Source organism: Oncorhynchus kisutch, linkage group LG24, assembly GCF_002021735.2.
Source record: "Oncorhynchus kisutch isolate 150728-3 linkage group LG24, Okis_V2, whole genome shotgun sequence".
Classification (NCBI taxonomy): domain Eukaryota; kingdom Metazoa; phylum Chordata; class Actinopteri; order Salmoniformes; family Salmonidae; genus Oncorhynchus; species Oncorhynchus kisutch.
This window is the reverse complement of record NC_034197.2, coordinates 25,238,568-25,264,161: the sequence shown is the minus strand read 5'-3', so window position 1 is coordinate 25,264,161 and position 25,594 is coordinate 25,238,568. Positions and strand designations below refer to the sequence as shown.

The 25,594-nt window shown below is 43.9% G+C and overlaps 1 pseudogene; it reads left to right on the top strand.

The window, feature by feature from the left end:
- The first annotated feature begins 2,760 nt into the window (after window positions 1-2,760).
- The window catches only part of LOC109869758 (opioid growth factor receptor-like), a 39,299-nt pseudogene continuing 16,465 nt past the window's right edge, over window positions 2,761-25,594 (top strand).

Sequence of the window (25,594 nt, the reverse complement as noted above, 5' to 3'; positions counted from 1 at the left end):
TTTTTTATTTCACCTTTATTTAACCAGGTAAGCTAGTTGAGAACAAGTTCTCATTTACAACTGCGACCTGGCCAAGATCAAGCAAAAGCAGTGCGACACAAACAACAACACAGAGTTACAGATGGAATAAACAAGCGTACAGTCAATAACACAATAGAAAAAAAGAAAGTCTATATACAGTGTGTGCAAATGGCGTGAAGAGGTAAGGCAATAAATAGGCCATAGTGGCGAAGTAATTACAATTTAGCAAATTAACACTGGAGTGATAGATGAGCAGATGTTGATGTGCAAGTAGAAATACTTGTGTGCAAAAGAGCAGAAAAGTAAATAAAAACAATATGGGGATGAGGTAGGTAGATTGGCTGGGCTATTTACAGATGAGCTATGCACAGCTGCAGAGATTGGTTAGCTGCTCAGATAGCTGATGTTTCAAGTTAGTGAGGGAAATATAAGTCTCCTGCTTCAGCAATTTTTGAAATTCGTTCCAGTCATTGATCAAGGAGGTGTTGGCTTTGGGGATGACCAGTGAGATATACCTGCTGGAACACGTGCTACGGGTGGGTGTTGTTATCGTGACCAGTGAGCTGAGATAAGGCAGAGCTTTACCTAGCATGGACTTATAGATGATCTGGAGCCAGTGGGTGTCACGACTCCTACCGAAGGTGGCTCCCCTTCCTGTTCGGGTGGCGCTCGGCGGTCGTCGTCACCGGCCTACTAGCTGCCACTGATCTTTTTCTCCCCCTCCTTGTCTGTTTATTAGTTACACCTGTGTTTAGTTAGGTTAATTAGTTGGGCTTTATTATCCAGCCGGCCCGCCTGCTGGGTGTGCGGGATTGTTTTATGTGTACTCGTGTACCGCCTGTAAGTCATGGTTGTTAGTGTACGTGAGTTATTCAGGACTGTTTAGTTCCCCTGTGTTTTGGGGCATTTGTTTGAGTGGCGTTGTTTTCACCTGTGTGATGAATTTAGAACTAGTGCTACTCTGAACTCTGTTTCCTGCATCTGACTTCTTCCTCCACTACACCCCGGGCTTTACAGAATCCCGCACCTATTGAATGGAGTCAGCAGGAGCAGCTGCCAACCCCCTCCCATCAATGGAGGAACGTGTCCTCCACCACACCACCGTCCTCCATCGGATCGGATCCGCGATGGACCAGATGATGGAGAGAATGGACCGATGGGAGAGGAGTGGTCTCCTCTCTCCACCTTTGGTTTCCCCAGCCCAGGATCCCCCTTCTCCTCTTTCCCCATCCCCCGGCTCCAGAGCTCTCTGTCTTGCGCTCCCGAGGGATTATGATGGAGCGGCGTTGGGGTGTCAGGGGTTCTTACTCCAACTAGAACTGTACTTGGCGACTGTGAGGCCCACTCCCGCGGGAGCGGAGAGGGTGAGTGTCCTCGTCTCCTGCCTGACGGGTCGTGCTCTGGAGTGGGCAAACGCGGTCTGGAATGGCCCAGACTCAGTGAAGGAGCACTACCCGGGAGATCGTCTGTTCCAACTTAGGCAGGAGAAGAGGAGCGCCCAGGATTATGCCTTGGAGTTCCGGACCTTGGCCGCTGGGTCTGGATGGAATGATAGGGCCCTACCGGTGTAGTCTCCTTGATTTTTTGCCCCTCTTCCCAGCATAAGGCGCAAGTCGATTCAGATGCAGCTGGGAACTTTATGGATCACGGACTCGCCATCAAGCTGGGTGTTCCGCTCTTGCCGATAGATTCTCCCTTCCTCGTGCACTCCCTAGATAGCTGGCCATTAGGGTCAGGGTTGGTCCGGGAGTCCACGGTTCCACTGGACATGGTGACGCAGGGGAATCATAGGGAGCGTATAAGTCTCTTAATTATCGACTCGCCTGCGTTTCCAGTGGTGCTGGGGATTCCCTGACTGGCTAGTCACAATCCCAAGATTCCTTGGAGACAGGGGGTTCTCGAGGGGTGGTCAGAGGAGTATTCTGCAAGGTGTCTGGGAGTTTCCATCGGTGCTACGTCGGTGGAGAGTCCAGACCAGGGTTTCACGGTGCGCATCCCCCCCCCGAATATGCCGATTTGGCAATCGCTTTCAGTAAAGAGAGAGCGACTAAATTACCACCTCATCGACCGGGAGGGGATTGTGCGATAGATATCCAGGTAAACGCTGCACTTCCCAAGAGTCATGTGTACCTATTGTCCCAGGAGGAGACATTGGCTATGGAGACATATGTCATGGAGTCTCTGGGACAGGGGTACATTCGGCCCTCCATCTCACCCGTCTCCCCGAGTTTCTTTTTTGTGAAGAAAAAGGAGGGAGGTCTGCATCCTTGCATTGATTATAGTGGTCTAAATGCCATCACAGTGGGATTTAGTTACCCACTACCTCTCATTGCTACAGCGGTGGAATCATTTCACGGAGCACAGTTCTTCACAAAACTGGATCTCAGGAGCGCATATAGTCTGGTGCGTATTCGGGATGGAGACGAGTGGAAAACCGCGTTTAGTACCACATCGGGCCATTATGAGTACCTCGTCATGCCGTATGGGTTAAAGAATGCTTGAGCCGTCTTACAATCCGTTGTAGACGAGATTCTCAGGGACCTGCATGGGCAGGGCGTGGTTGTTTATATCAATGATATTCTGATCTATTCCACTACCCGTGCCGCGCATGTGTCTCTGGTACGCAAGGTGCTTGGTAGACTGCTGGAGCATGACCTATACGTCAAGGCTGAGAAGTGTGTGTTCTCCAAATGAGCCGTCTCCTTCCTGGGTTATCGCATTTCCACCTCGGGGGTGGTGATGGAGTGTGACCTCATTAAGGCCATGCGTAATTGGCCGACTCCTACCACGGTGAAGGAGGTGCAGCGGTTTTGGGGGTTTGTCAATTACTCCCGGAGGTTTACCCATGGTCCTGGCCAGGTAGCGGCCCCCATTACCTCACTGCTGAAGGGGGGTGCGTTTGCGGTGGTCAGCAGAGGCGGATAGAGCCTTCAATAGGTTGAAGGCGCTGTTCACGGATGCACCCGTGTTGGCGCACCCGGACCCCTCTCTAGCATTCATAGTGGAGGTGGACGCGTCCGACGCTGGGGTGGGTGCCGTGCTATCACAGCGCTCGGGTACGCCACCAAAACTCCGCCCCTGCGCTTTCTATTAAAGAAGGTCAGTCCAGCGGAGTGTAACTATGATGTGGGGGACCGGGAGTTGTTAGCGGTGGTCAAGGCCCTGAGGGTGTGGAGACACTGGCTTGAGGGGGCTAAGCACCCTTTCTCATCTGGACCGACCACCAGAATCTGGAGTATATTCAGGCAGCTAGGAGACTGAATCCACGTCAGGCAAGGTGGGCCAAGTTCTTGACCCGATTCCGGTTTACTCTGTCGTATAGACCAGGCTCCCAGAACGTAAAGGCTGACGCACTGACACGGAGGATCGGTCTACCGAGTCTACTCCCATCCTTCCCGCCATGAGGCTGATGGCACCAGTGTTATGGGAGGTGGACTCGGACATCGAGTGGGTGTTACGATCGGAGCCTGCGCCTCCTCAGTGTCCGGCTGGGCGTAAGTACGTGCCGCTTGGTGTTCGGGACCAACTGATTCGGTGGGCTCACACCCTACCCTCCTCGGGTCACCCTGGGGTGGCGAGGACAGTGCGGGGCCTCCGGGAGAAGTATTGGTGGCCCACCTTGGCTAGGGACGTTAGGGTTTATGTCTCTTCCTGTTCGGCACTACGGGGTGCCGGAGGACATCGTCTCTGATCGGGGTCCCCAGTTCACATCCTGGGTATGGAGGGCGTTCATGGAGCGTCTGGGGGTCTCGGTCAGCCTGACCTCCGGTTATCACCTCGAGAGTAATGGGCAGGTGGAGAGAGTGAACCAGGAGGTGGGTAGGTTTCTGCGGTCGTATTGCCAGGACCGGCCCAGCGAGTGGTCTAGGTACATCCCATGGGCGGAGTTGGCCCAAAATTCACTCCGTCACTCCTCGACTAACCTATCTCTGTTCCAGTGTGTGTTGGGCTACTAGCCGGTCCTGGCACCTTGGCATCCGAGTCAGACCGAGGCTCCTATGGTGGAGGAGTGGGTGCAGCGCTCCAAGGAGACCTGGAGGGCCGTCCAGGAATCCCTCAAACAAGCCAGTGAACGGCAGAAGAGGAGTGCTGACCGCCACCACAGTGAGGCCCCCGTGTTTGTACCGGGGGACAGGGTCTGGCTCTCGACCCGAAACCTACCCCTCCGCTTGCCCTGCCGGAAACTGGAGCCGCAGTGTGTAGGGCCCTTCAAAGTCCTGAGGAGAATAAACGAGGTGTGTTATCGATTACAACTCCCTTCCTATTATCGTATTAACCCCTCGTTTCCTGTGTCTCTCCTCAGGCCGGTGGTAGCTGGTCCCCTGCAGGACGGTGAGGTGCCGGAGGTACATTGAGGGGTCCCCGGCGTACACGATACGGGCCATTCTGGACTTGAGACGCTGGGTGAGGGGCCTGCAGTACCTCGTGGACTGGGAGGGGTACGGTCCAGAGGAGAGGTGCTGGGTACCGGTGGGGGACCTCTCAATGTTGAGGGATTTCCATCGCCTCCATCCTCCTCCAGGTCGCCGTCGAGGCCGGTGTCAGCGCGCTGCGGGAGCCTGTACTGTCACGACTCCTACCGAAGGTGGCTCCCCTTCCTGTTCGGGTGGCGCTCGGTAGACGGCGTCACTGGCCTACTAGCTGCCACTGATCTTTTTCTCCCCCTCCTTGTCTGTTTATTAGTTACACCTGTGTTTAGTTAGGTTAATTAGTTGGGCTTTATTATCCAGCCGGCCCGCCTGCTGGGTGTGCGGGATTGTTTTATGTGTACTCGTGTACACGCCTGTAAGTCACGGTTGTTCGTGTACGTGTGTTATTCGGGACTGGTTAGTTCCCCTGTGTTTTGAGGCATTTGTTTGAGTGGCGTCGTTGAGTGGGTGGTATAAGGGGCTTTGGTGACAAAATAGATGACACTGTGTTAGACTGCATTCAGTTTGCTGAGTAGAGTATTGGAAGCTATTTTGTAAATGACATCGCCGAAGTTGAGGATCAGTAGGATAGTCAGTTTTACGAGGGTATGTTTGGCGGCGTGAGTTGGCTTTGTTGCGAAATAGGAAGCCGATTCTAGATTTATTTTGGGATTGGAGATGTTTAATATGAGTCTGGAAGGAGAGTTTACAGTCTAGCCAGACACCTAGGTGTTTGTAGTTGTCCACATATTCTAAGTCAGAACCGTCCAGAGTAGTGATGCTAGTCAGGCGGTTGCGGGCAGCGAATGGTTGAAAAGCATGCATTTGGTTTTACTAGCGTTTAAGAGCAGTTTGAGGCCGCGGAAGGAGTGTTGTATGGCATTGAAGCTCATTTGGATGTTAGTTAACACAGTGTACAAAGAAGAGCCAGATGTATACAGAATGGTGTAGTCTGCGTAGAGGTGGATCAGGGAATCAAGAGCGACATCGTTGATATGTACAGAGAAAAGAGTCTGCCCAAGAATTGAACCCTGTGGCACCCCCATAGAGACTGCCAGAGGTCTGGACAACAGGCCCTCTGATTTGACCCACTGAACTCTGTCTGATAAGTATTTGGTGAACCACGCGAGGCAGTCATTTGAGAAACCAAGGCTGTTGAGTCTGCCAATAAGAATACGGTAATTGACAGAGTCGAAAGCCTTGGCCAGGTCGATGAAGATGGCTGCACAGTACTGTCTTTTATCGATGTCGGTTATGATATCGTTTAGTACCTTGAGCATGGCTGAGGTGCACCAGTGACCAGCTCAAAAACCAGATTGCAGAGCGGAGAAGGTACGGTGGGATTCAAAAAAGTTTGTCTGTAAAAGTTTGTCAGCGTTTTGAGTGACAAGACAAATGTTTTCAGCCTCCTGAGGTTGAAGAGGCATTGTTGCGCCTTCTTCACCACACTGTCTGTTTGGCTGGACCATTTCAGTTTGTCTGTGATGTGTACGCTTAGGAACTTAAAACTTTCCAGCTTCTCCACTGCTGTCCCTTCGATGTGGATAGGGGGGTACTCCCTCTCCCTCTGCTTTCCTGAAGTCCACGATCATCTCCTTTGTTTTGTTGATGTTGAGTGAGAGAGTGTGGTGTCAGGAAAACAACCTGAGTGTCTCGTCATTGTTGGTAATCAAGCCCACTACTGTTGTGTCGTCTGCAAACTTGATGATTGAGTTGGAGGCGTGCAGCAATCAATATGCTGATAGAATTTAGGTATCCTTGTTCTCAAATTTGCTTTGTTAAAATCCCCAGCTACAATAAAGGCAGCCTCAGGATATATTGTTTCCAGTTTATATAGAGTGAAGTTCCTTGAGGGCCGTTTTGGTGTCTGCTTGAGGGGGAATGTACACAGCTGTGATGATAACTGATGAGAATTCCCTTGGGAAGTAATATGGCCTGCATTTGATTGTAAGGAATTCTAGGTCAGGTGAGCAGAAGGACTTGAGTTCGTGTATATGATTACACCATGAGTCATTAATCATGAAGCATACACCCCCGCCCTTCCTCTTCCCAGAGAGGTGCTTATTTCTGTCGGCGCGATGCATGGAGAAACCCGGTGGCTTAACTGATTTAGACAACCTATCCCGAGAGAGCCATGTTTCGGTGAAACAGAGGATGTTACAATCTCTGTCTCTCTGGAAGGCCACTCTTGCTCGAATTTCGTCTACCTTGTTGTCAAGAGACTGGGCATTGGCAAGTAGTATACTCTGGAGCGGTGGGCGATGTGCACGTCTTCGGAGCCTGACCAGGAGGCAGCTCCGTCTGCCCCTCTGCGGTGCCGTTGTTTTGGGTCGGCTTCTGGGATTAGATCCATTGTCCTAGGTGGTGGTCCAAACAGAGGATCCTCTTCGGGAAAGTCGTATTCCTGGTCGTAATGTTGGTAAGTTGACGTCTCTCTTATATCCAATAGTTCTTCCCGGCTGTCTAAACTAGTCTAAACCAAATTCAGTGTTGATAAACTCCTAAAAGAACACATTTCATAACCCCATTTTGTAATTTGCGACCCACTTGACTACATGGAGAACATGGAGGTAGAGAGGCTGGTGTTAGCAAAACGACCTATCCATCTAGTCTTCAACTCCCATCCCTGGTAGAGGCGCTGGTGAGAAAACAGGTGGCTTTTCCGCTTGCACTGCTTTGATCGCCTTGCTTTGTGAAGCGTGTGCGCGGGAAAGACTGACACTCTGATAATGTAGGCCCATTATTCCAAGTGATGAGCGGCCCCACTGGCACAGATGACTCTTTATGAGGCGCACTTTGTAGCCTACCTGGTGGATCGATGTGATGCCCGCATCTATAGACTATGGGTCAGCTGTGATCAGGGTAAGAAAACAGTACATTGGTTATTGAAGTAGGAGAACCAGCTTTTAAGGTTCACTAGCAACATTGTGTTACTTTTCTCATTGCTTTCTATAGCTTTGCTATATAGTGTACTAATAACCAAATATTGACTATTCAGTTAAGTCAGCAGTCACCAGGGAAGCAAAATTAATATCCCTGTGCCATTTTTATATATTTTATTGCCATGTGATCCCTTCCCACCCACACGCTCAGCTCAATAAGAGACAAATTAAAACACACTGTGTTTGTTCCCAGAAAAGAATGTTCAAGAAGGCAGATGCTCTATCATTTCGTTACAGGCAACATGCTGGGTCTTTTAGTGCAGTCATTCCAGAACTTGCAGCGTTTTATGTGCCAATAGGTTTGATTTCATGAGATGACTATGTAATAGGCTTATTTCATTAAAAGGGCACACATGTTATTTAGCCTAAAGATAAACAGGTTGGACTTTGTGTGTTCAGGTGGATAAAGGACTTGTTTGGCTCAAGCCCAGAAGAAATGACAGTTTAGAGACTATCAAAGTGCTATGCCAAGCCTATCTGAGACCATTTCCATTCTACACCATCACCCCTGAAATCCCTACCAAAGCCACACAATCCTCCCCAGTATCAAACTGCATCAGTGACTCCTCTCTTCTCCAACAGTGAATTTGGTCAACATTCTCATGCATAGCCTAATGGCTGTGGTGTATGGGAGTTACATGCTGATGAGATGTCCCTGCAATACATTTTGATACATAATGGCTACTGTACCAAAATCTTATTCATTAATATTTGAAATAGGCTATACTCATTATTATAAACTGGGTGGTTCGAGCCCTGAATGCTGATTGTCTGAAAGCCGTGGGTGGTATATGAGACCGTATACCACGGGTATGACAAGACATTTATTTTTACTGTTCTAATTACGTTTGTAACCAGTTTATAATAGCAATAAGGTGCATCTGGGGTTTGTGGTATATGGCCAATATGCCATGGCTAAGGGCTGTATCCAGGCACTCTGCGTTGCGTCGTGCATTAGAACAGCCCTTAGCCGTGGTATATTGGCCATATACCACATCCCCTCGGGCCTTATTGCTTAATTAATCATGTGTGTGTGTGCATGTGTGTGTGTGCTGGGTGAATGTGCAAACCTACAGGTGATAGTGATTACCATAGTAACTCAGACCAGAACCACAGGCTTGGACCTTCACCAAGGTTGAAGCTGACAAATTAAGTGCAATGATCCTGTCCTTCATTTATCAACACCACAATGATGTCATCCATCCCACTGAACAACAGAGCTACATGAGATGTACCCAAATTCTCCCCCTCCACAAAGTATTACATATTTTGATAGGAAAAGGGAGCGAAGGGAAAGTGAATGTTAAAACATTGTCTACTGAAATGGCCAACAGCCGCATCAGACTATTGCAGCTGGATTGTTTGTTCTATATTGTGTTGCTAGTCTCTCTGGTCCCAGCAGCATCCTCCTCTCAGAACTCTGTGTTAAGTGGCTAATACAGCTCATTGAAGTCCTGGTTGTTTCATCCTTCCACCCAGTCCGCACTTTACCCCCTCTGTTGAATCTCTTTTACACCAGACATCTGGAACCTAGAATCCCAGCATTGGTGAATGCATAGAGAACGTGTCAACCTTTGTCAATGTTTTATTCTCCCACACATCAGGCAGTGAAAAGAAGGCTGTGAACCTGGAAAGATCCTTGTATACCCAGCAAAGCTGATCCATCATCAATTCCTGGAGAGAAATATAAATGTGTCACGGCAGCGGAGAGCTTAGAAAATGAATCATCTTAGAATAAGTAAAATGTTAGGAAATAAATAAACGTCTAAGGTGAGGGAGAGAGGAGTAGAGAGAGAGGTGCCATGTAGGGAGATGAGGGGAACAGAGAGAGACGGGGGCACCACAGGAATAAGAGAGGTGTTTATGTAATAATATAATGAGACAAGCCCAAAGGAGCAAGAGAGGGATCAGACAAGAGGATCTACCTACCGACACCCAGACAGATGAAAATGGCAAAAGGGAGACTGTGAGAGCTTGTAAACCAAGCTCCTTTAGCAGATGTCTCCCTTGACTCATGACTTATAAATGCTACATCGTGATGATGGAGAGAGTGATGAGCATTCCATGTGGCTTGCGCACACATGTCACCTAAGCAGATGGGTTATTGTTGGAGAGGGGGTGGGGCAGGGGTCAAGTGTCCCCCTTCGAATGTCTTGAGAGGAGCGAGGGAGTCCCAAGCAGTGAGTCAGAACGTGCTGCCATAAATCTCTATGCACTAGGATCCTTCTGGTTGGCGCAGAGAGGCCATGTCGCTACAGGAGACCAGGAGACGATGAGGAAGACTGGAGAGGTAGTGGGGCCCTCAAGTCTCTCCCTGGTACTGATGATAAGTGGAGAGATACACAGAGAGGGAGATTCACTGTGACAAGAACGCCCTCTAGAGGCGTAAACCAACCGTCACCAGGTTACTTTGCCTATTTTTTTCTCTGTTTACAATAAGGTGGCTACATTTTAAAGTAATTGCTGTCATCAGATTTTGTTGCTTGCTTTTTCCTTTTGCTAACAAACTCAGTGGCCTTGTAGTAAGAGTGTCTGCTTTGAAATTGGAAGGTTGGGAGTTCAATCCCTGGCTTAGTCCATAGACTGCAAATGGTCTTTGCTAATTATCCTTTTTCAAAACTCAGTTAAAAGCACTGAGTTGAGTTTGCCTTTCAGCAGAGTGCATTTTTATGGGAACGTTAGACACTTCTCCTGAGTCCTGAAACACTTGCACTAAGATCTTGAAAGAAACTAACCTTAATTACTCTCCATGTCCCTGTGTTAACTAGTCTCTAATGGAACTCAGGCAAAGCCTCTTAGAAATTATCCAGAGATTATTGTACTGGGATAATTTCAATAAGAGTACGAGTGTGTGTGCGTGCATACAGTGCATGTTGCTGGGTGAAAGCTTTACTCTAAAATGGATTAAATAGTTTTTTCCCCCTCATCAATCTAGACACAATACCCCATAATGACAAAGCAAAAATTGATTTTGATTTTTTTTGTGGCTAATTTATAAAAAATTAAAAACAACAATTATACATAAGTATTCAGACCCTTTACTCAGTACTTTCTTGAAGCACCTTTGGCAGCGATTACAACCTTGAGTCTTCTTGGGTATGACGCTACAAGCTTGGCACACCTGCATTTATGCTGCAGTAGTTTATGTGTCGGGGGGCTAGGGTTAGTTTGTTCTATCTGACTCATCCTTATCTTATCCGGTGTCCTGTGTGAATTTAAGTATGCTCTCTCTAATTCTCTCTTTCTCTCTTTCTTTCTCTCTCTCGGAGGACCTGAGCCCTAGGACCATGCCTCAGGACTACCTGGCATGATGACTCCTTGCTGTCCCCAGTCCACCTAGCCGTGCTGCTGCTCCAGTTTCAACTGTTCTGCCTGCGGCTATAGAACCCTGACCTGTTCACCGGACGTGCTACCTGTTCCAGACCTGCTGTTTTCAACTCTCTAGAGACAGCAGGAGCGGTAGAGATACTCTTAATGATTGGCTATGAAAAGCCAACTGACATTTACTCCTAAGGTGCTGACTTGCTGCACCCTCGACAACTACTGTGATTATTATATTTGACCATGCTGGTCATTTATGAACATTTGAACATCTTGGCCATGTTCTGTTAAATTCTCCACCCGGCACAGCCAGAAGAGGACTGGCCACCACTCATAGCCTGGTTCCTCTCTAGGTTTCTTCCTAGGTTTTGGCCTTTCTAAGGAGTTTTTCCTAGCCACCGTGCTTCTACACCTGCATTGATTGTTGTTTGGGCTTTTAGGCTGTGTTTCTGCACTTTGAGATATCAGCTGATATAAGAAGGGCTATATAAATACATTTGATTTTAATTTGATATTTGGGGTTTCTGTAGTTTCTCCCACTCTTCTCTGCAGATTCTCTCAAGCTCTGTTCGGTTGGATGGGGAGCATTGCTGCACAGCTATTTTCAGGTCTCTCCAGAGATGTTCTCTGGCTAGGCCATTTAAGGACATTCAGAGATTTGTCCCAAAGCCACTCCTGTATTGTCTTAGCTGTGTGCTTAGGGTTGTTGTCCAGTCTGAGGTCCTGAGCACTCTGGAGCAGGTTTTGATCAAGGATCTCCCTGTACTTTGCTTTGTTAATTTTTAAACATCCCCACAGCATGATGCTGCCACCACCATGCTTCACCATAGGGATGGTTCCAGGTTTCCTCCAGATGTGACGCTTGGCATTCAGGCCAAAGAGTTCAATCTTGGTTTCATCAGACCAGAGAATCTTGTTTCTCATGATCTGAGAGTCTTTAGGTGCCTTTTGGCAATCTTCAAGTGGGCTGTCATGTACCTTTTACTGAGGAGTGGCTTCCATATGGCCACTCTACCATAAAGGCCTAATTGGTGGAGTGCTGGAGAGATGGTTGTCCTTCTGGAAGGTTTTCCCATCTACACAGAGGAACTCTGGAGCTCTGTCAGAGTTACCATCAGGTTCTTGGTCACCTCCTTGACCAAGGCCCTTCTCCCCAAATGGTTCAGTTTGGCCAGGCGGCCAGCTCTAGGAAGAGTCCTGGTGGTTCCAATCTTCTTCCATTTAAGAATGATGGAGGTCAACGTGTTCTTGGGGACCTTCAATGCTGCAGAAATGTTTTGGTACCCTTCCCCAGATCTGTGTCTTGACACAATCCTGTCTCGGAGCTCTACAGACAATTCCTTTGACCTCATGGCTTGGTTTTTGCTCTGACATGCACTGTCAACTATTGACAGGTGTGTGCCTTTCCAAATTATGTCCAATCAATTGAATTTACCACAGGTGGACTCCAATCAAGTTGTAGAAACATCTCAAGGATGATCAATGGAAACAGCTCAATTTCGAGTCTCATAGCAAAGGGTCTGAATACTTATGTAAATAAGGTATTTCTGTTTTGTATTTTTAAGAAATTAGCAAACAATTCTCAAAACACTTTTTCACTTTGTCATTATGGGGTATTGTGTGTAAATTGATGAGGAAAATGTTTTATTTAATCAATTTTAGAATAAAGCTTTAATGTAACAAAATGTGGAAAAGGGGTCTAAATACTTTGTGAATGTACTGTATGTGTCTGTGTATGAGAGAAAGAGAGAGAGTGTGTGTTTTCTGTCATCTATGAGGCAATCACAGGTGTCCCGGGTTCCCAGAACCCCAGAACCCCAGACCAAGGCCTGGCCTGAGTCAGGGTGGCTTGGATTGTCTTCTCCTTTCATATCCATAATGGATCAGTAGTCACTTTAAATATTGCCACTTTCATATCTTACATTACTCATCTCATATGAATATACTGTATCTTGCCTATGCCGCTCGGTCATCGCTCATCCATATATTTACATGTACATGTTCTTATTACATCCCTTTAGATTCGTGTGTATTAGGTACAGTAGTTGTTGTGAAATTGTTAGATTACTTGTTAGATATTACTGCACTGTCAGAACTAGAAGCACAAGCATTTCGTTACACTCGCATTAACATCTGCTAAACATGTGTATGTGACCAATAACATTTGATTTGATGTTGTAAAACCTGACACATCAGTGATGTCAGCCCTTTCCTGCAGTCAAATGACCAAATCACCCTCTAGTGGCATGGGTGGAATGTTATTAATATTTTTCCTAATTTCCTAATTAATTCAACAAAAAATTAACAGCTCAAATCCAGTGTTTCTATGTCAAACAGCTGTCCATTTCTTGTTTTTAAAGGATGAGAGAAGTGCTACACCTGGTGGAGAGAGATTGTAAGACAGAAATAGTTGCTTTATGCGTGCTGTACGTTACGACATGACACGTCTAGATGTAATGGAGGGTCCGTTTTTTCAACTTTTCCCCAATAATATAGAGCCATTACGCTTGAATAGAAACCGAGTTCACACCCCCGATTTTGAAGTCAACACAGTCACTACAGTCCCATTAGTTTTCTTTGTAGCCTCTTTGAATGTTGCGGTTACGCACATTTGTACGGAATGGGGTGAGTTTACGTTAGCGGGACACCGATCCTTAAGTGGTTTTTAATGGTCAAATCAGTTTTATTTTTCAAATCCGTTTTGGGATACTGACTGTCCATGTTACAAGTGACCAAATTGGATTTTGTGTGTTCGGACAACAGTCATTTGCTGACATGGCTACTCTCGTCATAGCAATGACGGTTGTGTGCGCAGTGGTGTAGGCTGATTGGTGGTGGTGGTGCTCTTGCTTCCTATCACTCAGAAGTTACGTAGCAAGCTAAATCCCTGCCATGGACATTTCCAAAATTGCTTTGAATGTAAAAAATTCTAGAGTAAGAACACTTTTAAAGCCTCAAAGCATGATCCAACTTTCAAAAACAGTCATTTTTGTCTAGCCACATAAGTAATCTACATCTACATTCACTAATTTGTTTGTAAACAATTAACATGCTAGTTAGCTACCAGATGTTCTTGTCAAACTGTCAACAGAATAGCCAGCAAGCAACAAGTTATTCCAAACAGTCAACCACTTGAGGGCAAATAAATCAGATTTGACCATTCAGTCGTATGGGCAGGAATCAGATTTGTACCTGAAATGTGGCTTGAAATATATGATTCATGTGCTTTTTGGCAGTTCAGACTGTAGGAAAAAGAACAGAATATGCTAAATAAAATGGATTTGAGTCACTTAAACCTGGCTTAAGGGCCAGTGTGTTTCTACTAAACTAACATATGGAAGTGTTTTAAGAAGGTCATACTATTGATCTTTTAGCCGATTTGATTTAAATATTAGAATCCTTGTAGGTATAAAAAATATACATATATTTGATTAAACAAATATCGGATTTGTGAGAGTCTCATCATTCCATAGATGGGTCATATTAGTGTGAAGCATTTTTGTGAGAAGAACAATTTTCGGGATGTCTACTGGTCTGACAAACACTGCTGTAGCTCAGCCACCTTCCACCGCCGATGTGGAAGGCCAACATTGGCTTTGTATTGAGATGCAGCCCATGCAAAAAAGAAAAGGACATCCCTTAAAATTAGGCAATTGCCTCTTCTGCCTAATGGTAAGTCTGCCAGTGCCCTCAACACACTCCCCTGCTGCCCCTGATCTCTGTTACAGCCCTCAGCTACATTTGTGGAGCCAGTAGTTTGATGACATATGCGTGTACTCGGAAATAATCAACTTAAATTCTGAAGCAAACTTCATAAACCCATTTCCTTTTTAAAACCATTTACATAACAATTTTTTCTGTTGATCAGGCCAACCCTGTGACATCTTCCCCTTGACACAAACCAGTCAACTAACTGACTACTATCAATGTGTTTTTTTCTATTGAAACTCTCTGTAACTCCAGTGTTTAACTCAAGCAGCTAAATGGTGGAGACATACAGTACACTGTATGTTTGTAACTAAATCATTCCTGAATCCATCCAATATGTCCCAGCTAGAGCAGCATCTGTAAAATTAACTCCAAATGCTGGATGCTGGCACAGCCCTGCAGTTTCCACAGTAACTGGGACCAAAAATAGCAATCCAAACCAGCGGCCATTACACACAGAATACCCACTTGATAGCACAGGATACTATTTATATCCTCTAATGGTGTGATACCACGTGAGAAAGGCAGACACGTTCCTCAGCTAGCTTACAATTACTGCCAAAAAGATGAGCAGAACACAGTCTTTGTAAATCCAATTACATGTTCACATTAATGTCACCTCTTTGAGCAATCAAACGTTGTGTTTGGAAGAGCACATCCCAGAATGTCAAGGATAGATCCCAATTTAACTAGCATACTAAACATGGACATACTTTGTAACTCAGAACAGTGATAACATTCATCTTCTGTTGTGGGAAGGAGATATGTCAGAAGTGTGTGTGTGCGTGTGTGTATGTGTGTGTGCGTGTGTGTGTGTGTGCGTAGAGTACCGGTCACAAGTTGGACACACCTACTCATTCAAGGGTTTTCTTTATTTTTAAGACATCAAAACTATGAAATAACACACATGGAATCATTTATTTTATTTTACCTTAATTTAACGAGGCAAGTCAGTTAAGAAGCCATTCTTATTTTCAATGACAGCCTAGGAACAGTGGGTTAACTGCCTGTTCAGGGGCAGAACGACAGATTTGTACCTTGTCAGCTCGGGGATTTGAACTTGCAACCAAATCATGTAATAACCAAAAACGTAGCCACCCTTTGCCTTTGACAACTTTGCACACTCTTTGCATTCTCTCAACTAGCTTCACTTGGAATGCTTTTCCCACAGCCTTGAAGGAGTTCCCACATATGCTGAGCACCTGTTGGCTGCTTTTCCTTCACTCTGCAGTCCAACTCATCCCAAACCATCTCAATGTGGTTGAAGTCGGGTGATTGTGGAGGCCAGGTCATCTGATGCAGCACTCAATCACTCTCCTTATTGGTCAAATAGCCCTTACACAGCCTGGAGGTGTGTTGGTCATTGATTGTCCTGTTGAAAACTAATGATAGTCCCACTAAGCGCAAACTAGATGGGATGGCGTATCGCTGCAGAATGCTGTGGTAACCATACTGGGTTAAGTGTGCCTTGAATTCTAAATAAATCACTGACTGTGTCACCAGCAAAGCACCATCACACCTCCTCCTCCATGCTTCACGGTGGGAACCACACATGCGGAGATCATCCATTCACCTACTCTTTGTCTCACAAAGACACGGCAGTTGGAACCAAAAATCTCAAATTTGGACTCATCATACCAAAGGACAGATTTCCATCATTCTAATGTCCATTGCTCGTGTTTCTTGGCATAAGCAAGTATTTTCTTCTTATTGGTGTCCTTTAGTAGAGGTTTCTTTGCAGCAATTCGACCATGAATGCCTGATTCACGCTGTCTCCTCTGAAGTGTTGACGTTGAGATGTGTCTGTTACTTGAACTCTGTGAACCATTTATTTAGGCTGCAATTTCTGAGGCTGGTAACTAATGATTTTATCCTCTGCAGCAGAAGTAACCAGGGGTCTTCCTATCCTGTGGCGGTCCTCATGAGAGCCAGTTTCATCATAGTGCTTGGTGGTTTTTGCGACTGCACTGGAAAAAAAAATCAAAGTTCTTAAAATTTTCCGGATTGACTGACCGTCATGTCTTAAAGTAAAGATGGACTGTCGTTTCTCTTTGCTTATTTGAGCTGTTCTTGTCATAATATGGACTTGGTATTTTACCAAATAGGGCTATCTTCTGTACACCACCCCTACCTTGTCACAACACAACTGATTGGCTCAAACGCATTAAGAAGGAAAGAAATTCCACAAATGAACTTTTAACAAGGCACACCTGTTAATTGAAATGCATTCCAGGTGAGTACCTCATGAAGTTGGTTGAGAGAATGCCAATAGTGTGCAAAGCTGTCATCAAGGCAAAGGTTGGCTACTTTGAAATATATCAAATATTTTTTGATATAAATATAAATATATTTTGATTTGTTTAATACTTTTTTGGTTACTACATGATTCCATTTGTGTTATTTCATAGTTTTGATGTCTTAAGGAAAATAAAGAAAATAACTGGAATTAGTAGGGGTGTGTCCAATCTTTTGACTGGTACTGAATGTGTGCATGTTTGACTGCAGACGTGTGTTTTGAGGATGATATATACAGTGATACATGAATTATTGTCTCGCCACAGACAATGAAAATTAGAACTTTTCTTAATTTTACATTTTTTTGTCATTTATTTTTGTTTGGAATACAATAAAAACAAATGAACATAGGCCTACATCAACAACAGATATCAGGACAGTCTGAAAATAACTTTCCAAATAGCATTTTGATTAATGAGAAAGCATAAGCCTATTCTAACTCAGTACAATATAATATCACTGAGAGAAGACATGCCATTAGTGGTGATGAGGATGGCGGTGTTGATGATGACTTTGACATTTTTCAAAAAGCCCAGCAAGGCTACTGAAATATACACGATATAGCCCCATTAAAAAAGAAATTCTATCCTCCAAAAACGCATTATTCTCAACAGCTGCTCAGCCTGTAGACGTGCATTGGCCGTTTTCGAAAGCATCAAATCCATTACGCAAAGCACATAAAAGGCTTCATCATTCATAAAGGTCATGTTAACTGACTGCTATTATCTCATAAACCTGTGTTAACCTCAGACTTTCTTTTTTTAAATCCCAAAACCTTATTATTTCCCCATTCATTTCCCGATAGGAATGGATGAACGAAACAAGAGAGAACTCATTTCCGGTTTGGGAATACAAATTGGCGAGCTCTTTGGCGAACGAGCCTACAGGCACAAACTGCACGGGCCATTTCATCTGGTGGTCCCATTAGCGAAACACGATGGATTTGCATGACCGGGAGGAGGGATGGTTGGTCGCCGTAAATAGTCAAACTTGGAGCTAGAAGCTCAACTCATGTCTAATTGTCGTATGTGTTGATGTTCAAATACTGGAGAGTCGAGACCAAATCACGGACGCTGGACAGAGTGGATTTCAGTTGTAACAAAAGGCAGTTTTAATGAGTCAAAAAATATCTTGTCCTGCAGTTTTACATGCACGGACCTAGTTCATATAACTCATTAAGTGAGTCAGGTGAAAAAGGGACCTAGACATTGGTCACAGCAGATTTTATACATGGAATATGTAGGTGGGGTCTTGTCGTGTTGGTCTTCTGACTGGTCCCGAAGGGATGGAGGCGGACCTGCTCTAGCCAGAGCAGGAGCCCCATTGGTGCACAGCAGAGTCTTGTTCTGAGCACCCGACCAGTAGAGGGGGGTGAGATGTGTGTTTATACAAGGAGATATTTGTGCCTCAGGAAATCTGATACAGGAGAGCAGAGGGGGTCAGTTTTATGGCTGGGTGTATGTGTTCTTGCGATGGAATGTCTTTGTTTCCTGGAGTGGTAAGACAACAGAGCTGAGGGGGGGGGGGTAGTTTTATTGCTGGGTGAGTGAGCTGGTTCCTGTTTTAGCAGGGGTACGTAAGATGATTTGAGTCAGGCGGTTTGGCTTGGCGCTGTATAATATATGAGCTATGTGTATGAATGTTTACATATATGTTTACATATATATATATGACATATGTAAACAGATTTCGCTTTTAGTCTTTCTCAAGCCCACATTGTTTTTTCAATGATGGAGGACGACGATTTAGTGTGCGAGTATGATTCAACCTGGGACACAGAGAGTGATGATGGAGACGACCCAGGAGAGAACCAAATGCGTCTTTTAAACCAGGACAAAACTAAATCGTATTGGAAATCAGGTTTAGTACGTTGCATTCCTATTTTTTTCTTAATCTTGTGTAACTAGTTACCGTCAGTTATTTAAAAAATGTGCTTTAACAAGGCAAACGAGTATGCAAAATCTAGCACCAGCTAAATTGACAGTACGTTAAATTAGCTAATGGAAGCTCAATATTGGGACTAAAAGAGTCTTAACGTTACCCCTCAGTCCAAGGGCTTTAGCGTTACATGATCAGTTTAAAGGGCAATTTGGCTCCAAATACTCAATCTAAACGTGAATCGATTCTCAATTGCAGTACAGTTCTATAAATATAAATTCCTTCACTTTCATATCACATCCAAAAACATTTTTCAAATACAGTTACTGTACCCCAGTGATGTAGTGGTGCCTGGAAAAGTGGACATAATAAATGTTTTCCAAAACATTTCCAAATGGCCCGCACAGCGATGGAAATGCACTCTGAATGACCTAAAATCATTTATCTTATATTGGTCTTTCAGTCAGACCAACCAAAGCAGTACTGTGCAAGTAGGCTAATAGTAGGCTTACTATTGAAACTGATAAATTAGGCTGTCCATTTTTTTTTTTTTTACAGAAATACAATTGTATGTTCTAATACCATAGCAATGTTTGAACTACATCAGGAACATTTGAGTGCAGTTTCCTTTTAATTCAAGCGTGCAGGCACTTAGCACTGTGGTTAGCAGTGTTTCTATTGTACATGGGATGGAGTTAGCAAAATTCCTTAATTATTTGACACTTGGATGTTTTACTTCCTATTATGAGGCATGCCTTACCTTGCTTCAAGGTACCCTATAGCCAAAATCCCACCATAGAAACACGGAGGGAAAGATTTACTCATAAGTGTTCTTTTGTTTTTTTCAAAACTTTCTTTCATTGTCTAGCAGCCAATCTCAAGGCCATCAGACTGTTAAACAGCCATCACTAACATTGAGTGGCTGCTGCCAACATACTGACTCAAATCTCTAGCCACCTTAATAATAAAAAATTGGATGTAATAAATGTATCACTAGTCACTTTAAACAATGCCACTTTAAATGTTACCCTACATTACTCTTCTCATATGTATATACTGTACTCTATACATCTATTGCATCTTGCCTCAGCCGCACGGCCATCACTCATCCATATATTTATATGTAAAAAATCGTATTCATTCCTTTGCACGTGTGTGTGTATAAGGTAGTTGTTGTGAAATTAGATTACTTGTTAGATATTACTGCATGGTCAGAACTAGAAGCACAAGCATTTCGCTACACTCGCATTAACATCTGCTAACCATGTGTATGTGACCAATTTAAAATTTGATTTGAAAGGCATTATCCTAGTCATATTATCAACCCATGATGGTTGTTGCAGCTTCAAATCCCCCTAGTTCTACGTTTCTAATGGATACTTCCATCTCTGTCCATGAAACTGCTCGCATGTGCGGCGCGCATTTTGGAACGTTCACACAGACCTACTGTCGTGTGTATCACCTAAAATGTGAAGAAATAATTATTTATAAATTTTTAACTAAATATTCTGATCTGTTCCATCAGCCTTATTACTTTATATAGCATACACTATATACGAAAGTATATGTGGACACCCTTTAAACTTAGTTGATTCAGCTATTTCAGCCACACCCGTTGCTGACAGGTGTATTCAATTGACAGAACGGGACAGCTGAAGCGCATAAAAATCAACTTGCAACACTCACTCCTTTGTTCCAAACTGCCTCTGGAAGCAACGGCAGCACAAGAACACAGATGGCTAATTAGCACAGGTAACGTTAGTCTTGTGTTGTACTGTTTTCGGGGAAGGGCAGTAATATGGCAGTGTAGGAAACCAAAACCTATAAAGGTGTGTACCTACTTTAAAATATATATTTATTTCTTCCAAAACTGTACTGCAAGTAATGTGTGTTAATATTAAGACCGTGCGTCGTGCTCTTAACAAAACTGTACAGAAGACCCCCTTCATCCAATAACACTAATTTGTAATGGAACGGACTCATGATCAAGGGCTAATGGACACCTAGCTAGCCAATTCAACTAACATTAGCTAGCTACCTCCAAAGATTTTGAATATTGTTTCATTAAAATGGCTCTAATCTTTGTTTGTTACAAAGCTACTATGCCAACTAGCTAGCACTCTATCTAGCCTTTATCCTGTTAGCTAGTGTAATGAAGTGCTATTTCCTATGCAAATGACCAGCTTACTGCTATTGCATTGCTATAACTGTGACAACACATAGCAACGTATTTTCACAGTAAAACATGGTAGGGCCATACAGAATATCTCTCACACACGCACTCACTGAAAAGACACACAGACTTGCCAAGACAGGAACGCACACACTCACACACACGCAGCCCCTCCCCTTCTGGATGGGTTCCAAAGACAAAGAACTCTGTCGAGAACCAATGGGATACTGACACCAGGCTGGAGGAGACTGTCTATCATCTGCAAACAACCTACCAGAAAGCCAGGACTACCAGAATCTACCTACGTCATTTCCATGTATAAAATGAACTGTACGATTGTGACCGGCCTCTTTTCTTTTTTCCAATGGTTCGCATGAGAACTTGACGAAACGGAGCCGTGCACGTAATTGCCAGATATCATTACTCTTGAATAAACGGCCTTTACTATACCGTATCCGCCTTGTCCAGCGTCTCGACTTGGTCTCGTTTCTCATATACCTATTCATCAACACTAGCTAACATTACTGACTGGAAGTAGCTTTTCATCCCTTTGAACCGAACTAGTCAGTACATAATTAGTCAGCCTTGGCTAACAAGGGTTAGAAAGATAAATAATGTGCGTGTTAGCTAACATTAGCAATATTAACGCTAACTAGTATTGACAAAGTCTGGCGGGAAGAAATTGTTGATTGCTAGCAATAGCTAATTGGCTAGCTGGTGTCAGAGGCTGCGTCTTTCAAATCCAGTATCAGGAAAAATAATAATTATCTTTAATTAAATTCAAGCAATAAATGGCAAATGTAATTTTTCGTATATACGGGTTCACTGTAACACCACGCAGGGTAGAACAGAGAACTGACAGGATGTAAGTAAACAGCTGTTCTTATACTGTGATAGTTCCAACCCGTCTGTTGGCCTATGTCTATCACTGTAGAGGCAGAGCCCGGTTTAGACTTGCTCAGCCTATCGCAGGTGCTCAGGCTAGTCCCAGCCTCTTGGCGCTTCTTGAAGTCCACCCTCTGTCGATGTATAGATTCTTATTGTTCTGGTATCACACCTAGTTATAACAGTTGCTCAGTTCCTGCTATTGTGTTAAGTATTTTTCCATCGCAGTTAAACCTCGCGATGACCACCCCTCCCTATACCTGATTAACCATAACTTAACATGCAGCAAGTCACACCATGTGCTCAATATTGTCACACACACAGACAGGCAAGGCAAATGTAGCAAACAGTACGCCGTTTTGCAACATGCAAGTCACACCATGTTGCTCAGTTCTTGTCACAGACAGACAGACACAGACAAAGCAGCTGTTGTTCAAACAATTCAATCTTACGTAATATGGTTGCAGGTTATAGAGCATAAGCATAAATCCTCACACTGGCTAGATTTGCCATTGTTGCCCTGTTGATTAGATGGCTAAGTTAGCTACAATGTGTTTGGAAAGTATTCAGACCTGACTTTATCCACATTTTTTTTTATGTTACAGCCTTATTCTAAAATTGATTCAATTGTTTTTTGTTGTTGGTCAAACTACACACAATACTGCATAATGACAAAGCAGAAAGTTTTTAGACATTTTTGCAATTGTGTTGAAAATGAACTGAAATATCACATTTACATAAGTTTTCAGACCCATTGCTCAGTACTTTTGTCGAAGCACCTTTGGCAGCAATTACAGCCTCAAGTCTTCTTAGATATGACGCTATATGCTTGGCACACCTGTATTTGGAGTTTCTCCCATTCTTCTCTGCAGATCCTCTCAAGCTCTGTCATGTTGGATGGGGAGTGTTGCTGCACAGCTATTTTCAGCTCTCTCCAGAGTAGAGGTTGACCGATTATGATTTATCAACGCCAATACCGATTTTATTGGAGGTCCAAAAAAAGCGAATGCTGATATTAAAAAATAAATTTATTTTATTTTATTTCACTTTTATTTAACCAGGTAGGCCAGTTGAGAACAAGTTCTCATTTACAACTGCGACCTGGCCAAGATAAAGCAAAGCAGTGTGACACAAACAACACAGAGTTACACATGGAATAAACAAACATACAGTCAATAACACAATAGAAAAAATCTATATACAGTGTGTGCAAATGAGGTAAGGTAATAAATAGGCCATAGTGTCGAAAGAATTACAATTTAGCAATTAAACACTGGAGTGATAGATGTGCAGAAGATGAACGTGCAAGTAGAGCTACTGGGGTGCAAAGGAGCAAAATGGTATAGTCTTTTATCGATGGCGGTTATCATGTCGTATAGGACCTTGAGCGTGGCTGAGATGCATCAATGACCAGCTCGGAAACCAGATTGCATAGTGATCCGACCAAATCCCACCATTTAAGTTCCTTGCTCAGAACATGAGAACATATGAAAGCTGGTGGATCCTTTTAACATGGGTCTTCAATTTTCCCAGTTAAGATGTTTTAGGTTGTAGTTATTATAGAAATTATGACACGTCGACTATTTCTCTCTCTATCATTTGTATTTCGTATACCTTTGACTATTGGATGTTCTTTTAGGCACTTTAGTATTGCCAGCCTAATCTCGGGAGTTGATAGGCTTGAAGTCATAAACAGCGCTGTGCTTCAAGCATTGCTGAGAGCTGCTGGCAAATGCAGTAAAGTTTGAATGAATGCTTACGAGCCTGCTGCCTACCACCGCTCAGTCACTGCTATATCAAATCCTAGACTTAATTATAATATAATGAACACAGAAATACGAGTCTCTGGGCATTAATATGGTCAATCCGGAAAGCAAAACTTTTATTCTTTCAGTGAAATACTGAACCGTTCTGTATTTTATCGAACGGGTGGCAACCCCAAGTCTAAATATTGCTGTTACATTGCATAACCTTCAATGTTATGTCATAATTATGTAAAATTTTGGCAAATTAATTACGGTCACACAGTTCACAATGAGTCAGGCAACCCAAACTGTTGCATATACCCTTACTCTGCTTGCACTGAATGCAAGAGAAGTGACACAATTTCCCTAGTTAATATTGCCTGCTGACATTAATTTCTTAACTAAATATGCAGGTTTAAAAAAATATATACTTCTGTATGTTGATTTTAAGGCATTGATGTTCATGGTTAGGTACATTTGTGCAACGATTGTGCTTGTTTCGCGAATGCACTTTTGTTCAATCATCCGTTTGGCAAAGTTGAAGTAGGCTGTGATAAATTAACAGGCACAGCATTGATTATATGCAACGAATGACGACCTAGTTAACTACACATGGTTGATATTACTAGGTTAACTAGTGATTATTTGAAGATGGATTGTTTTTTATAAGTTAAGTTTAATGCTAGCTAGCAACTTACCTTGGCTCCTTGCAGCCACAAGGTCCTTTTTAACGCTGCACTCGCGTGGCAGGCTTACCACCTGTTACGCAGTTTCCTCTTGGATTGCAATCTAATCGTCGTCCAAAAAGGCAGATTACAGATTATGGAACTTGAAATTGTCCCTAATTAATTGGCCCTTCTGACTAATCGATCGCCCTCTACTCCAGAGATGTTCGAGCGGGTTCAAGTCCAGGTTCTGGCTGGGCCACTCAAGGACATTCAGAGACTTGTCCTGAAGCTACTCCTGCGTTGTCTTGGCTGTGTGTTTAGGGTCGTTGTCCTGTTGTAAGGTGAACCTTCGCCCCCAGTCTGCGACCCTGAGCACTGGAGCAGGTTTTCATCAAGGATTTCTGTACTTTCCTCCATTCCTATTTCCCTCTTCTGACTAGTCTCCCTGCCACTGAAAAACATCCCCACAGCATGATGCTGCCACCACCATGCTTCACTGTAGGGATGGTGTCAGGTTTCCTCTGGAAACATTAAGCCAAAGAGTTCAATCTTGGTTTCATCAGATCAGAAAATCTAGTTTCTCATGATCATCATCCTTTAGGTTCCTTTTGGCAAACTCCAAGCGGGCTGTCATGTTCCTTTTACTGAGGAGTGGATTCCGTCTGGCCACTCTACCATAAAGGCCTGATTGGTGGCGTGCTGCAGAGATGGTTGTCCTCCTGGAAGGTTCTCCCATCTCCACAGAGGATCTCTGGAGCACTGTCAGTGACCATCGGGTTCTTGGTAACCTCCCTGACCAAGGCCCTTCTCCCCGGATTGCTCAGTTTGGCCGGGCGGCCAGCTCTAGGAAGAGTCTTGATGATTCCAAACGTCTTCCATTTAAGAATGATGGAGGCCGCTGAGGTCTTGGACCTTCAATAGTCTGTATATTTATGTAAATAAGGTATATATTTTTTTATTTTAATAAATCTTGCGAACATTTCCAAATTTGTTTTCGTTATGTCATTATGGGGTATTGTGTGTAGATAGTGAACCATTTAATCAATTTTAGAATAATGCTTTAAGTAACAAAATATGGAAAAAGTAATGTCTGAGTACTTTCAGACTGCACTGTATAATGTTAAAGGAAAGGTTGACCCAAAATCTAAACTCCCAAGTGGTTCCATATTGATACTAGTTCAGTGGAGTTTGCCCCCTCTCCCTGGATAGCAGATTTGAGACAACTGCAAAAACGGGTCATGTGACTTGTGATGTTGCTTGATTGCAGGCCTGCCTCACACTGCTCCATTGTCAGTGAATGCATGATTCACAAATTCGTGACCTGTGGACAAATTCATTGTTTTATTGAAAGCTTACAGGCCGACTTAGCAATTTGTCAAAGTACTATTGGTTTTCAGTCAAGAAATGTGTACTTTCCTACCTAAAATATTTGCGATTATTTTGTATAATTTTTATGTAGCCGACTGCCACAGCAGTGGAGATGGGTAACAATTTGGGGTTAAATTCTCCTTTAACATTAGCTATTGGGAAGATGGGTTTATATCAAACA